We start from the raw sequence: 13,804 nt of genomic DNA, 5'->3' as shown, positions 1-13,804 counted from the left end.
CTTAGATTCTCCCCGACACCCCTACCAACTTTCTCTCTCTCTTTCAAGAAAACAAAACAAAAGCCAAAAGAAGCCCATAAAAATCAAAGCTAATAAACAAAAGAGCAATAATGATAAAAATGACAATAAAAAGACCCAAAATGAAATAAAATCCCACTTAAAAACATCGAGTTCCTTTTGTACTGGACAACTACTGGACATGGGGCTTGCCCTGGAGTATGGTTGATATACTGACTGACACGCCGTGGTGGGTGACACCCTGTGTTTTCTTCTCTCTCTCTCTGCGCCGTGACTCCAGCTGTCTTGATCCTGTGCAGGTCTCGTTTATGCTGCCACAGTCTCTGCAAATTCATGCGTGCATCAGCCGTGAAAGATACTTTTTGCTTGGAGCTCTGGCTCTTACAATCTTCTCACCTCCTCTTCTGCATAGATCCTTGAGCAATGAGGAACAGGGTTTGAGGAAGGCATTTAGGCCTGAGTGTTCCAAGGCCTCTGCCTCGCTGTATATTATCCAGTTGTGGGTCTCTGTGTTGGTTCCCCTCCGCTGCAGGAGGAAGCTTCTTTGGTGATGGCAGAGTGAGGCACTGATCTATGGGTATAGCAGCGTATCAATAGGGGTCATTGCATTGGTGCATTTTCCTGTAGCATCACGGTATCCATTAGAAATAATAGTAGTAGGCTTCCCCCCAGGCCTGTCTCAGATTCTCGGCCTTTTTAGCAATTCAGGTATGAATTCTGTCTCATAAAGTCTACTCTAAACCCAATTTAAAAAAATAATGTCTGGTTACCCCTATAAGATTTGTGCCACTATTTTTGAGCAGTGTATCTTTAAAGCAGGCCACAGTTGTAGGGCACAGGGTTTGTAACCGCATGGTGTTGGTGATGGCCTTTCTCCTTTGGTAGTGTGCAGAGCACCAGAACTGTGAGTGCTAGTCAATAAGGGTGAAGCTTCTACTTAGGCATCCGCTTGGTTTCTCCCTATCCAAGGACCTAAGTACTGTCTTCAGCGAGAGGGCCTCACCGTAGGCTTTGGAAAGCAGTAATAGCTTTGGCATTGGTCTGTGATATTTGGGGAGCTCCATGGGACCCCTCAGACCAATTAATCAACAACATGTGACCTATTCTTGGAACTTGGGGCTCCAAGAACACTTTAGTGGCATAAAATGTCTGTTTGGGGCACTGTCTCCCCTAAATATTTTGGTGACTCCATCTAGATTCCTTTCATATATGTATATGATTTAGGCAGCTTCTATAGTAGCTGGATCCCATGTCTTTCCCAATGGCTGTTAGTGTTAGTTGCTCCTCCTTTATTCTTCTTTCCCATTTCCCCTCTTTATTTAATGCTATTATTCTAGTTTCCTCTGCACCACTCTGCAACACTGCATTCTATCCCCCTTCCTCGGGAGATTTCTCTTCTTCCTGCTGCTCCCTCACTAGGTACCTTACCTCTGTGTTTATTCAGAGGGTAGCATACAAACTAGATGCATAAAAGCTAACATCCAAATACAAAATAAACATCCAATTGTCTTTGGGGGTGGGGTCTGAGTTACCTCACTCAGGATAATTTTCTTTCCAGCTCCATCCATGTACCTGAAAATTTCATGATTTCATTAACAGCTGAATAATGTTCCATTGTATAAATGTACACATTTCCCTCTCCATTCTCTAGCTGATAGACACCTAGACTGTTTCCAGGTTCTGGCTATTCTGAATAGAGCTGCAGTGAACACGGAAAAGCAAGTTTCTGTGTAGTAGGATGTTGAGTTCTTTGGTTATTTGCCCACAAGTGGTGTAGTTGGGTCTTGAGGTAGATTGATTCCTAGATTCCTGAGTCAACCCACCCTCACACACACACTTGTAGTAAGACACTGAAGAAAGAAATCGAAGAAGCTGCCAGAAGATGGAAAGACCTCCCAGGCTCAGGAATCAGTAGGATCAATCTTGTAAAAGGGGCCATGTAGTAAGAGTTTTAGTTTCTTAAGAGAAACAGCTATAGTATGTGAATGTGTTTTTGTTTTAATCCAAGGTGTGGGATAAGAGACTGCTTCACAGCAGGTGATTATGATTTGCCTCGTGCACTAGCAGGGGTGTAATTTTGACCAGCTGTGGATAGTTTAGTTCTGGGCATTCTGAAGAGGGTGTAAGCGAGGGAGCTCATGGAGAGCTGGGGAGGTTGCTGCTCCCCTTGCTGCCCCTAGTTGCCATTGTTGGAGTTTGCCAAGTGTTCATGAGCAAAGAGACAGGAAGAACTCGGAGATACCCTGATGATGGTGAAGACTGGACTTGCTCCAAGTGGTCTAAAAAGGTCTACATTCCCTTTCCCCTCTAACCTTCTGTCTTTTCTACCTAATGTTGGGGGTTGGAAATAATTAGGGTGGAATAAAGGTTGGAAGGGGGATAGATATAAGAACCCAATAAAATAGACTAAGCAAATATGGCTGGCTATAAGTGGCACCCAGTTGTGGGGCTAGGCAGAATGGGGGTTTGGAAGGGAATGGGGTAGAGAAGGATGGCAGATAATGAAGTAGCAAAAAATAACGCTACAGGCGGGCATTCATACAAATGCAGTCTACAGATTCAGTGCAGTTCCCATCAAAAGTTCAGCATAATTCATTGAAAAAACCTTCATCTTCATATGGAAACACATAAAAACCAGAACAGCTGAAAAACAATTCTGATGAATAAAAGATCCCATGGAGGTATGGCTCTCCGGATTTCATCTGTCTTACAGAGCTATAGTAAGAGAAACATCATGACATTGGCGTGATATTAGACACACTGATTATGGGATAGAATTGAATGTCATAAATTACCTTGTAGCTCTGTAAGACAGAGGTCTAAAATGGGTCCTACTGTACTCCAAAGCAGCACGTAACTGAGATCATCTCCTATTCTGAAGGTTCTAGGAGAGAACTCATTCCACTGCCTTTCGAAGTTTCCAGAAGACTCACCCACTCTACAGCATGCAGCTCCTCCTTCCACCTCTAAAACCGGAAATGATGTCTGGATCTCTCCTATGTATCTCTAATTCTTCTGCCTTCTTGATGCAGGGTGTGTGTGTGTGTGTGTGTGTGTGTGTGTGCACGTGCGTGCATGCACATGTGTACGAATGCCCACGTGCAGATGTGTATACACGTGTGAGGATGCGCATGCACCATGGATGTGGCTGGTTATAAAATACGTTTCTCAGTTATTCTCCATCTTATGTTTTGAGGCAGGGTGTTTCACCGAGCCTGCAGCCAGACCATTCTGCTAATCTGGCTGACTGGGAAGTCTCAGAGATCCTGTCTCTGTACTAAGTTTATAGATGCTTGCCGTTGTGCTCAGCTTCTTTATGTGGGATCTAAGTGATCAGAGCCAGGTCTTCATGCGTACGCACACAGCAAATGCTTTGGCAACTAAGCCACCTCCCAGGTCTCTTTCTGGTACAGGTGCATAACTATGTGATTTGTTCACACTGGCAAGTCTGTTGGCTACATGGTGTCACCTCCTTCTGAATTCTGAGGATGGGGGTATGTAAGTATGTAGTTCTTTGTACCTCATGGTTATGAGATTGTGGGGCAGAGCTCTGAGAGGCACAAGGATTTGCAGAGAACCCAGGCACTCACTAGTGGTAGACCCTTTATTCACAGAGTACACAGGCCGGCCACATCCATACCTCTGTCCTTTAATTCCGTTCCTTCCCCAGAATGTAATAAATTAAACATAGTACAAGATGCAAAAGGGTTACATTGAGACATATACTATTGGAAGGTTTAATTCATTTTTCTAGTGTGTAAGACACAAGGCTATTAAATTTTTAAAGCAGTGGGCTCCTAAACTCTCTTACTTTATGAGGGCTTTCTTCATAAAGATAAATGGTTTCCTTGCCAAATCAAATGCAGATTTGAAACAAATTAAGCTAATGCGTAACGGTACAAGGTAGAACGGGCGAGGGGCGGGGGCTGTTTTATCTTGCATTGTAATAACCATACCCGCCTAAATCAATAGCTGTGGAAAAAAAAGCAATAATATCATGTAACTGCAGGAAATGAAATATAGTGGTTTGGTGGAGGGGGGGGAACAGGCTGTGAAAAGAAAGCGGTTTGTATTAGAATAATGACATTTCATTAAACAGGGAAGGAGTTGGTATTGAAGAGAAGTTCGCGGCAGTAAATTCTATTTCTTATAATAACACTTGAGAGGAGTTAAATTTGGCTGGGTATTGTGATGAAGGATAACGCTGCCCTCTTTTCATGCACTGCACTGTAATTTTATGGTTAAAGAAACCTGAGATATTAAAGAGGCTGTATGACTTTCTAGAGTATGTTCTCATTCTCCTAATCTTTTCCTTAATTTGGTTCAAGGCCCTATAATCTGTCTGACAAGCTGCTGTGTTTTTTGTTTTTTTTTTGTTTGTTTGTTTTGTTTTTTGTTTTTTGGTTGGTTTTTTTTTTTTGTGCTTGGAAAGGAAATTGGTCCTCTTGTTCTTTAGTTTAGTTTATGTTTTGTTTTGTTTGCTCATGAATGAAAGCAAAGGGGTCTTCTCATTTTCTCTTAGGTGGTGGTGGTGGGGGACAGGGTAAGGACAAAGGGATCTGCCATTATGAAAGTGGGTCCCATTAACAGGTACCTGTGAGGCATTCATTCCTATGGATGCCATCTTGCAGCTGACCAATCTGTCATCCCTAGAGTTATTCCTACCCATGAGAAACGCCAGGGTACCCCACACTTTTAGGTTCTACCGTTGCTGTGTCCTCAAGCTGCTCGTACAAAGGGCCACTCCGATGACACCTTTCTTTCCTCCTGACTGGGCTCCAGGTGGACAGTTCCTGCCTATGATCAGCCTTCATGTTCCTGAACTGGACAAGAGCATCTGTGCGCGCATTTTCTTCCTGCCGGAAGAAACAGAGGCATCCTCGCTGTCGAGTACCTGCAGCCTCACGACTGTGCCCCTAAAAGGCTAGGAAGAACAAGAGAGCGGGAAGTTAGGCCACCTCCTCTGGGAAATCTTTCCAGGATCCCAGTTAGATGAGTTAGAGCCTGCATTGTTAGTGTGGCCTCAGAGTGGGAATAGCGTAGTCTTCGTTGAGCTGTCTTATCCCGAGGGAAGGTGCCTTGTCCTGGGAGGAGAAAAACATGTGAGGTAAGGTGCTTACATTCTGGAAAAGAAGCTATTGGAAAACAAGTCACATCTGTGCACCTGGTATCTCTTTCCCCCTAGGTAAACTCCTTTTCCTCTTTGTTTCATGGTCTCCTCACCTGGAAATCGGCATCCAGGGATGCTTGCTATACATCTTAGAAGAGAGGCTGCGAAGACAGCCACCAGCTCAGTGTCTGACTAGCAGACAGCTCAGCGATTGCTTGGGGACAGCCGTTTTCAGCGTTGCTATCTTCATTGACTCTTAATCCTGGGAGTTCTTCTGCCCCGCTCATAAGTGACAGACATGAAGTTTGCAGTACAAAGGGCACATACGAAGTGCTCAGCAAAACCCCATCATCTCTCTCTACATTTCTTATGTGACGTGATGCTTCTGGGGGTAATTGTTAGGTAAAAATGATCCCACTCATGGGCCTGGAGAGGTGGCTTGGGGGTTAAGAGCTATTGCTACTCACTTGGAGGACCTGAACTAGGTTTGCAGAGCACACATACTGGCTGACAACATGTAGCTTCAGCTCCAGGGAATCTGACTCCCTCTTCTGGCTTTTACAGGCATCATGATCACATGCACTGCCCCCCACTCTCCTGTCCCATGCATACACATACATACATAATTAAAAATAAAAATAATTTTTAAAGAGAGATGCTATCGCAGGGTGATGGATAAAATGGGCTGAACTGTGTTGTGGAAGGGGTTTTATGGTTTGTTTAATTCATATGTCTGTCCATAATGCCTCAGAGTTCTCTAGCCCAGATGAGCGCCTCAAGACTCAGAACATGTGAGTCTCCTGAAGTAAGATCGCTTGTAAAATGTTTATTTTTAGACCACCAAGAAGTTTTGCACACACTTTAAAGGAACTTGTACTAATAAGCAAAGGAGAAAATTGTAGATCATATACATAGCATCACATACATACATACATACATACATACATACATACATCCATACATACGTATGTACATACACACAGACACAGTCAGCCATATGTGTGTACATACAGACATGCAGTGCTACATACATATGTACACAAAGACATATGCGTACACAGATACAGACACCAAGATATATGTATAGACACACACATACATACACACATAGTACCACACAATACACACAGAAAGATATACACACAGATATAGAAATACAGACACACACAGAGACATACAGATACTCACAGAGATACAGACATATAGATAAATATATAGACACAACCATGCACACAGGCTCACACACAGACACACACACACACAGACACACACACACCCAGACAGAGCTATACACACCTGTGCACACATACACACACACAGGCACAGACACACAGACACAACCCACACAGCCACACACACGTGCTCCCACACACAGGCATAGTCACACACAGAGACATACAGATACTCACAGAGATACAGACATACAGATACATACAGAGAAAAAACCATGCACATGGGCTCACCCCCAGAGGCACACACACATCCAGACAGAGCTATACACACCTGTGTGTGTGTGCGCGTGCACACACACACACACACACACACACAGGCGCAGACACACAGATACAACCCACACAGCTACACACACAGCCACAACCACACATACATGCTCACACACACACACACACACACACACACACACAGAGTCACACACAGAGACATACAGATACTCAAAGAGATACAGACATACAGACACATATAGAGACACAACCATGCACACAGGCTCATACACACACACACACACACATGCACACAGACAGATACACAGTACACACATAGACACAATCATACACACGAGCTCACACACATAGACATACACAACAGACACACACAAACACACATGCAAACACACACAGAGACACACACACACAGATACAGACACACAGACACAGAGATACATGATAGACACACAGACACAGCTATACAGATCTGTATACACATACAGACACACATATGCACACAGACAGACACACATATAAACACACAGGCATAGCCATACACGTGGGCTCACACATATAGACACACAAGCACACACACACACACACACACACACACAGAGCGTCATGAGAAATACTGAGGAAATGAGCATCATGGATGAAGTGAACACATGTGGAATCTAAGTCAGCGTTCTGCACAGGTTCTTGCACATTCAAGTTTGTGCAACATTGCTCATGACAGCCTAGATGGAGAATCAGCCTAGACGCCCATCCTCAGATGACCACATGGCAGGAATGGGAGAGTCCCATGTAAAGAAGTCTTATCTAGCTGTAAAGAGTGAAACTGTGTCCTTCAGGGAAGTGGATAGAAGTGGAGATTATCATGTTGAACAAAGTAAGTTAAAAAGTATGATATTTGGATTCTAGATTTAAATAAATGAATATCATACTTACATATGACACTCCCCCTCCCTTTCCTTCAGAAAAAGGCAGGTCTTCCAGGGATATCAACCAACCACAGCATACCAAGTTACAATAAGACTAGGCACAACGCCTCATATTAAGGCTGGACAAGGCAACCCAGTAGGAGGAAAAGGGTCCCAAAAGCAGGTAAAAGAGTCAGAGACAGACCCTGTCCCCACTGTTAGGAGTCCCATAAGAACACCAAGCCACACAATCATAACATATATGCATAGGACTTAGATCAGACCCATACATGCTCCCTGGTTGTCAGTTCAGTATCCATGAGCCCCTATGAACCCTGGTTGGTTATTTTGTGGGCCATGTTCTGTGGTGTCCTTGATCCCTCCAGCATCTACAATCCTTCCTTTCCCCTTTCTGCATGATTCTACACTCCCCATGTTTGGTCGTGCATCTGTCCTCTGCTCCCATCAATTTCTGGATGAAACATCTCTGATGAGGATTACACAGGGCCCCAGTCTGAGTGTAACAGAGTATCATCAGAAATCATTTCATTAGCTTTTTATTTTCAGATAGTGTTTGGTTCTGTCAGACTCTGGTTCTTGGCCCTCCAGGCAGTGTCAGGCATGGGATCCCTCTCATGGCATAGTAGATCTCAGGTTGGACCAGTCATTTGTTGGCCACTTCCACAAGTTCTGTGCCAGATTTACACCAGCACATCTTGCAGGCAGAACAAATTGTAGATAGGTTTTGTGGCTGGGTTGGTGCCCCTGTCTCTGCACTGGAAGATTTGTCTGGTTATAGATGATTGCCAGTTTAAGCCTCCTATCTCCCATTACTAGGAGTCTTCACTAGGGTCACCCTTGTGGATTCCTGGGAGTTTCTATTGCACTGGGTTTCTACCTCACCTCCCAAATGCCCCCCTAATTCTAGTCATCTCTACCACTAATCTCTCCCTCCACTCCCCAACCTGATCCCCTGTCCCATCTCCACATACCCTCAATCCACCTGTGAAATCTATTCTATTTCCACTTTCCAGGGAGATCCATCCACCCCACTTTGAGTCCCTCTATAGTTCTTAAGGAGACACCTCTGCTTCCCCTCCCATGACACCACTGTTTGCTCATGGGACCCTATTGATTTGCCCATCAGCCTCATCCACCCTTGCTTCCAGAAGTCTGCCTACCATGATCCCTTCCTCAGTCTGGAATATGGTAACTTGTTCTTGCTACCTGGCATTGACATCATTATACATCTGTGTCCCTCCTGCTCTCTAGAGGCCTGGCATTAGAGACCAGCCAGTCTTTAACCCTCATCTTGAATGGACTCAAAGCTGAGAAGCATGCCAATAATGCCAGTTGGAGGAGAGAAAGAAAGAAACGGAGAAGAGAATGAAGGTGTTATCTTTGGAGGAATTTTAGATAAAGTTGCTTTTATTTTTAAGGTTTTTTTTCCCCTCCCTAAAATATTAAGGTGATTGCATCATATAAAGTAGTTAGGCAGTAACTATGCACGAAGCCAGGTTCTAGTCTTGTTTTCTGGGTGATGGAATGGTGAGGTACTTCAGAAACGTAAACATGGGTTTGTTTGAATCCCTGCACAGCACCTGCTCGCTGGAACAGTTTGTGTTTAAAATACTTATTCAGAGAGACTGGTGAAAGAATCTGAGATAAATGGCAGGAAAGATCTGGTCCATGCAAATCATTCTGTAAGTGGGAACTATCAACATCGCTGTGGTAGGCGCTCTCTCTCTCTCTCTCTCTCTCTCTCTCTCTCTCTCTCTCTCTAATTAAGAGCTGAGCCTTTCTATTCTTCAAGGAACATCACCCAGTTCCAGCAATATCATACAGCAATATCAATAAATCATGGCTTAACATGACTCTCCTCTCAGTAAAATCTTACATGGACTGTGTTCTGGACCAAGACAGATGCTAGCTTTTTGCCCTCATCACAGACAGGTTCATGGCCCCACTGCAGACAGTTAGGGGTCATTCATAGTATTTGGGGAAGGGACAAGGCTGAGCTCATCAGGTAAAACCATCTCCACTGAGAAGGCACAGGACGGGTGTGACCTCAGGAGCTGGGACCATCCGGCTGGTGTACTGTATCAGTTGCCAGTTGCTGCTGTAACACATTCTCAGAATCTTACTCTCTCACCATTCTGAGGTACCTAAGGCCAATGCAAGTGTTACTTTCTTAAAGCAAAGGTGTCTGCTGGTCTGTTTCTTTTGTGACTATCCATGGATAACCCGTTTTTTCTTTTAAACTTTTCCCTGCTTTTAGAACCAGCTTGCATTTCTTAGCTCATAGCATCTTCTAACCTCTTTAAGTCCGGTGGTGGTAGCCTTCTAGCTGAAGCCTTCAGACTGCTACTCTTCAGAGCCTTCATGGCCAATCTGAGTTAACTTCCTCATATCAACAGCCTTGGTCACATTCACAAAGTTTCCCCCTGCATTGAAGGCAGCCATATTCACATTCCGGAGATTGTGACCTAGGGTAGACATCAGCTCACACAGGGACCTCCAGAGGAAGTTTCTAGAAGTTGAGAGTAACTTGGCAAGGGTTTTGGTCATTTTGGAGCATGGGAGTGAGCTTTGTGTCTTCTCTTTTTATCTTGCTTTTCATTAAAGAACACATCTGTCCAACGAAAAGTAATGGCTGCACTGGCTATTACTCCGTTGGGTGTCTTGGATGGGTCACCATTACCTTTTTACATTTATTTATTATGTGTATGTGTGTTATGTGAATTGCATATGGGCACACATGCCATGGTGCGCATGTGGAGGTCGGGACAACTTGTGGGAGTCCGTTCTCCCCTGCGATAATATGGGGTATTGGAGATCAAACTGATGTTTTCAGACTTGGCAGCAAGCCTGTTACTAGCTAAGCCACCTCACCACACAGATCACTCATTATTCTACAAAGTGCCTTAGCACACAGATTTACTCCATCCTCATGATAACACCATTCGTATTCTATTCTAAAACCCATAACTATTGTAAGATGTACCCGCAGGTTGACCTGAGTCTGTCTTGTGTGGACATCAGACTCTTTCCCCACAGGGTGCACAATGTCCATGCAAAGAATTCTCAGCAGAGGACAATGTGACTCACCGGCAGTCAGCCTCCCAGCCAGACATGGACAGACACACACACAAAAAGAGGCAGTCAACACCCGCCCTTTTAGCTTGAGCCTCAGCCCAGTGGGGAGGTCTGGGCTGGCAAGAGTTCACACTAATCTGTTCTCTTCTCTCTCTCTGCCCTCTGTGCAGCAGCTGATGAAGGGCAGGATTTCCCTTCCAGTGTGACATCAAAAGGTTCTGGCCAGGAGTTCCCTGGGCCAGGGTACCATTAGCAGGGGGTATTAACCAAACACACTCCACCCCCTCTGTGCTTGTCAGCGGTGGTTGTGTCTTGGACGCAGCCTCATTCCTTGGACTTAATTAAAACCCAGTTCCCTCTTTTATTCAATTTATGAGGCCTAGCCTGCAGGATTAAGCGATTACAGACAAAAAGCCCCATTTGTGAAACACTCCTAAACTCAAGCTGCTACGATGCTTACTTGTACTCCATTAAATTAATAAGGAATGAATCGGCTGATCCATTATGAATTAAGCGGCGGGGAGTCTGCCTGGTTCATGCTTTCTGCTCCCTCCTTGGAGAACATTTGTGTAAAATGATTATATTCATATTCATTCCGCTGGAATTCTCTAAAAGTGGAACGCATAAATTACTCTAAAGACACAGAGTTTATCTTAAACATTAACTACGAAGGGTGAATTAATAAGACTATTATAAAACCATTAGCATTCAGTGTGTTTACCTACAGCCGCGGTGCACCCCAACCAACTTCAACCCATGGTTGCCATCCGTGTTGGGTGCTCAAACTAGTGGATTTTAGCTTGCAATTCACGTAAACTCTTAACATATCTTTAAATATATATATTTAAATATTAATGCATCTTATACTATTGTATTATATATACTTAAATAATTATAATTATATGCTACATAAATTATACTTCATAAATAGTACTATACATATTTATATATGTATTCTATTAACTTCTTTGATTTTTAGGGGTTTTCTCAGATGTTCTTGGCTCCTAACTCGGCCATGTAACTCTGTCCAAAATTATGATATCTGAAAATCTCTGAATATGACCATTAATCTCTAAAAGTTAGGAATCCAGAGGTTGAGCCTAATCTGGTAAACTGGAGAGCCACACAGGGGTTCCTGAGGAGCCACACAGGGGTTCCTGAGGAGCCACACAGGGGTTCCTGAGGAGCCACACAGGGGTTCCTGAGGAGCCACACAGGGGTTCCTGAGGAGCCACACAGGGGCTCCTCAGTCAGCTGTAGAGAGGGGAACAAAAACAATTCAAAGGAGGGACACTCAGGGACTTTCCAGTTGATCACAAGCTCAGAATGATTTTGATAAGTGAATATGATTTTGCATAAATCAAATGTCATTTTTTTTGATTCAGGTTTTTCCAACCTAGACACCCTGCGATGCTGGACTCAGTCATTTTTGGAGGTAGCCGTGTCTTGCACATCATCGGACGCCCTGCACATCTCCTCGTCCCGTTTATCAGATGCTGATAGCAAAACCTCTCTTCTTCCTCAGCCTTGACAACCAAAATATCTAGATAGAGTCGAATGTTCTAGAAACGGCGAGCAAAGCAGAGACGATAGCAGAACCGCTATCTGGATCTGTGAATCCCTTTAGGACTTGGTCTCCTTACAGTAAAATGGTGGACTTTTAAAAGTTTCCAAAGTCATTCGAAGATAGGGCATCGCTGAGCGTAAACCTGCCTGGAGGGGGGCACACGCTTCTCCCTGCTTATGGCAGTGGGGGTGCAACAGCCAGGGAAGATGAGCGTCTGTGCTACACGGCCTTCATCTCCTTTCCCCATTGCATAGGATCGATTTACCGTTATGGCGTTGAGTGGACAGGAAGCCATGAGGAGGGAATGACAGCTTCCTATATTCTCTCCCCTGTCGGTAGCCAAATCTCCCTGCCAATCAGTTCTCTAACATCACACGATTGACTGCATTCAGGGTGGGCTTTGGACCTGGTGAGGGGTCCTCTCCAGAACATGCCCACAACCCGTGCTTTCTCACACACCACAGCCGCTGAGTGATTCCTGTCAGGAGGCCCCTCATCTTCCAAGTGAGTCTCAAAGACACCCCGATGAACCACTTCGGGAAAATGAAAGGCTGCCTTCCTTAAGTAAAGGCCATCTTTCACATGACCAGCAAGATGGCTTCTGCCTCCCACTCCATACCAGGGCGGCGGGGCCAGGTGAGGAGATCACAAGTCAGGGTAGCAGGTAGGGTACACCACAGGGGTTCAAGGGGGTAGATTTAAAATGTGAGGATTTGCCTCCCTCCTGAAGCTTGGGTTTTCCTGCTTGTGATGGAACTGGCCATTTAATCACATTGCAAAGATGGCATCCTTCTTTAGGGCAGGGAGTGTAGATGGAAGGAGTCAAGGCAATAAGCCCAGTGAAAGACAGCGCTGAGACACAAGAGAAAGCAGAGACCCGAGTGGCCTGACTTGCAAGCCTAGACTCCTGGATTTCAACAGGCAGCTCCCTTCCCACTTTCACATGACTGTGGTTGTTACAACCCAACACAGAGCAGCGCTTCCTGTCAAGATGACACAGCTATAAATTAATTATAAATCAATTTGCTATAAGATCTTGTCTAGAGCCAGAGTTCTGAGATTTCCCCGTTTCTGTTCCTCTTTTCCTTTTAAAAACTACAGGAAGCAAATGTACCCATGTATGTCTTTATTTCTAATTCTTCCTCCTCTCCTTGCTGAGGCAATTGCAACTTTGCCTGGAGTGTTATCAGAATGTTGTGTGTGCACATGCACACAGCATGCACATACACATGCGATGTGTATCCACATTTGCACCCGTGATGGACAGAGGCTGGGTCACTCCCTACTTTAGTCACTGAGGTGTGGTTTCCTGCAAAAACCACAGCTCACACATTTCCCTATTGCAGCTTACTCCAGCGGGCCTCACGACAGGTAGGTCATCAAAGTCTCCCTGGTGGCTGCTAGGTAGGTGCTGGGGATCCAAACTCCAATCCTCATGTCCATGCTTACAAGCACTTCCTACTGGGCCATCTCCCCAGATTGAGTATCTTCAGTTCTGTAAGGGAGACGAGCCAGGCAGATGGATAATCGGCAGCACGTATCCATTGTCACTGGTTAGTTGGTAAAAGATGTGACTGGTCACAGTCTAGTCTGAAGTAATCTTCTCCTGGTGCCTGCTCCTTCATGCAGTGACGAATCTTGCAACTAGACA

At 44.7% G+C, this 13,804-nt stretch overlaps 1 long non-coding RNA gene across 1 annotated transcript in view; it reads left to right on the top strand.

The window, feature by feature from the left end:
* Window positions 1–13,193, top strand: part of LOC134483649 (uncharacterized) — a 39,603-nt gene extending 26,410 nt beyond the window's left edge. The window contains exon 3 of the long non-coding RNA XR_015644339.1: window positions 11,972–13,193. This is a non-coding gene — a long non-coding RNA (uncharacterized LOC134483649). The remainder of the gene's footprint in view (window positions 1–11,971) is intronic.
* The last annotated feature ends 611 nt before the right edge of the window (window positions 13,194–13,804 follow it).

This window comes from Rattus norvegicus, chromosome 19 (assembly GCF_021556685.1).
Source record: "Rattus norvegicus strain SHRSP/BbbUtx chromosome 19, alternate assembly SHRSP_T2T, whole genome shotgun sequence".
NCBI lineage: Eukaryota > Metazoa > Chordata > Mammalia > Rodentia > Muridae > Rattus > Rattus norvegicus.
This window is presented reverse-complemented; position numbering and strand designations above follow the sequence as displayed.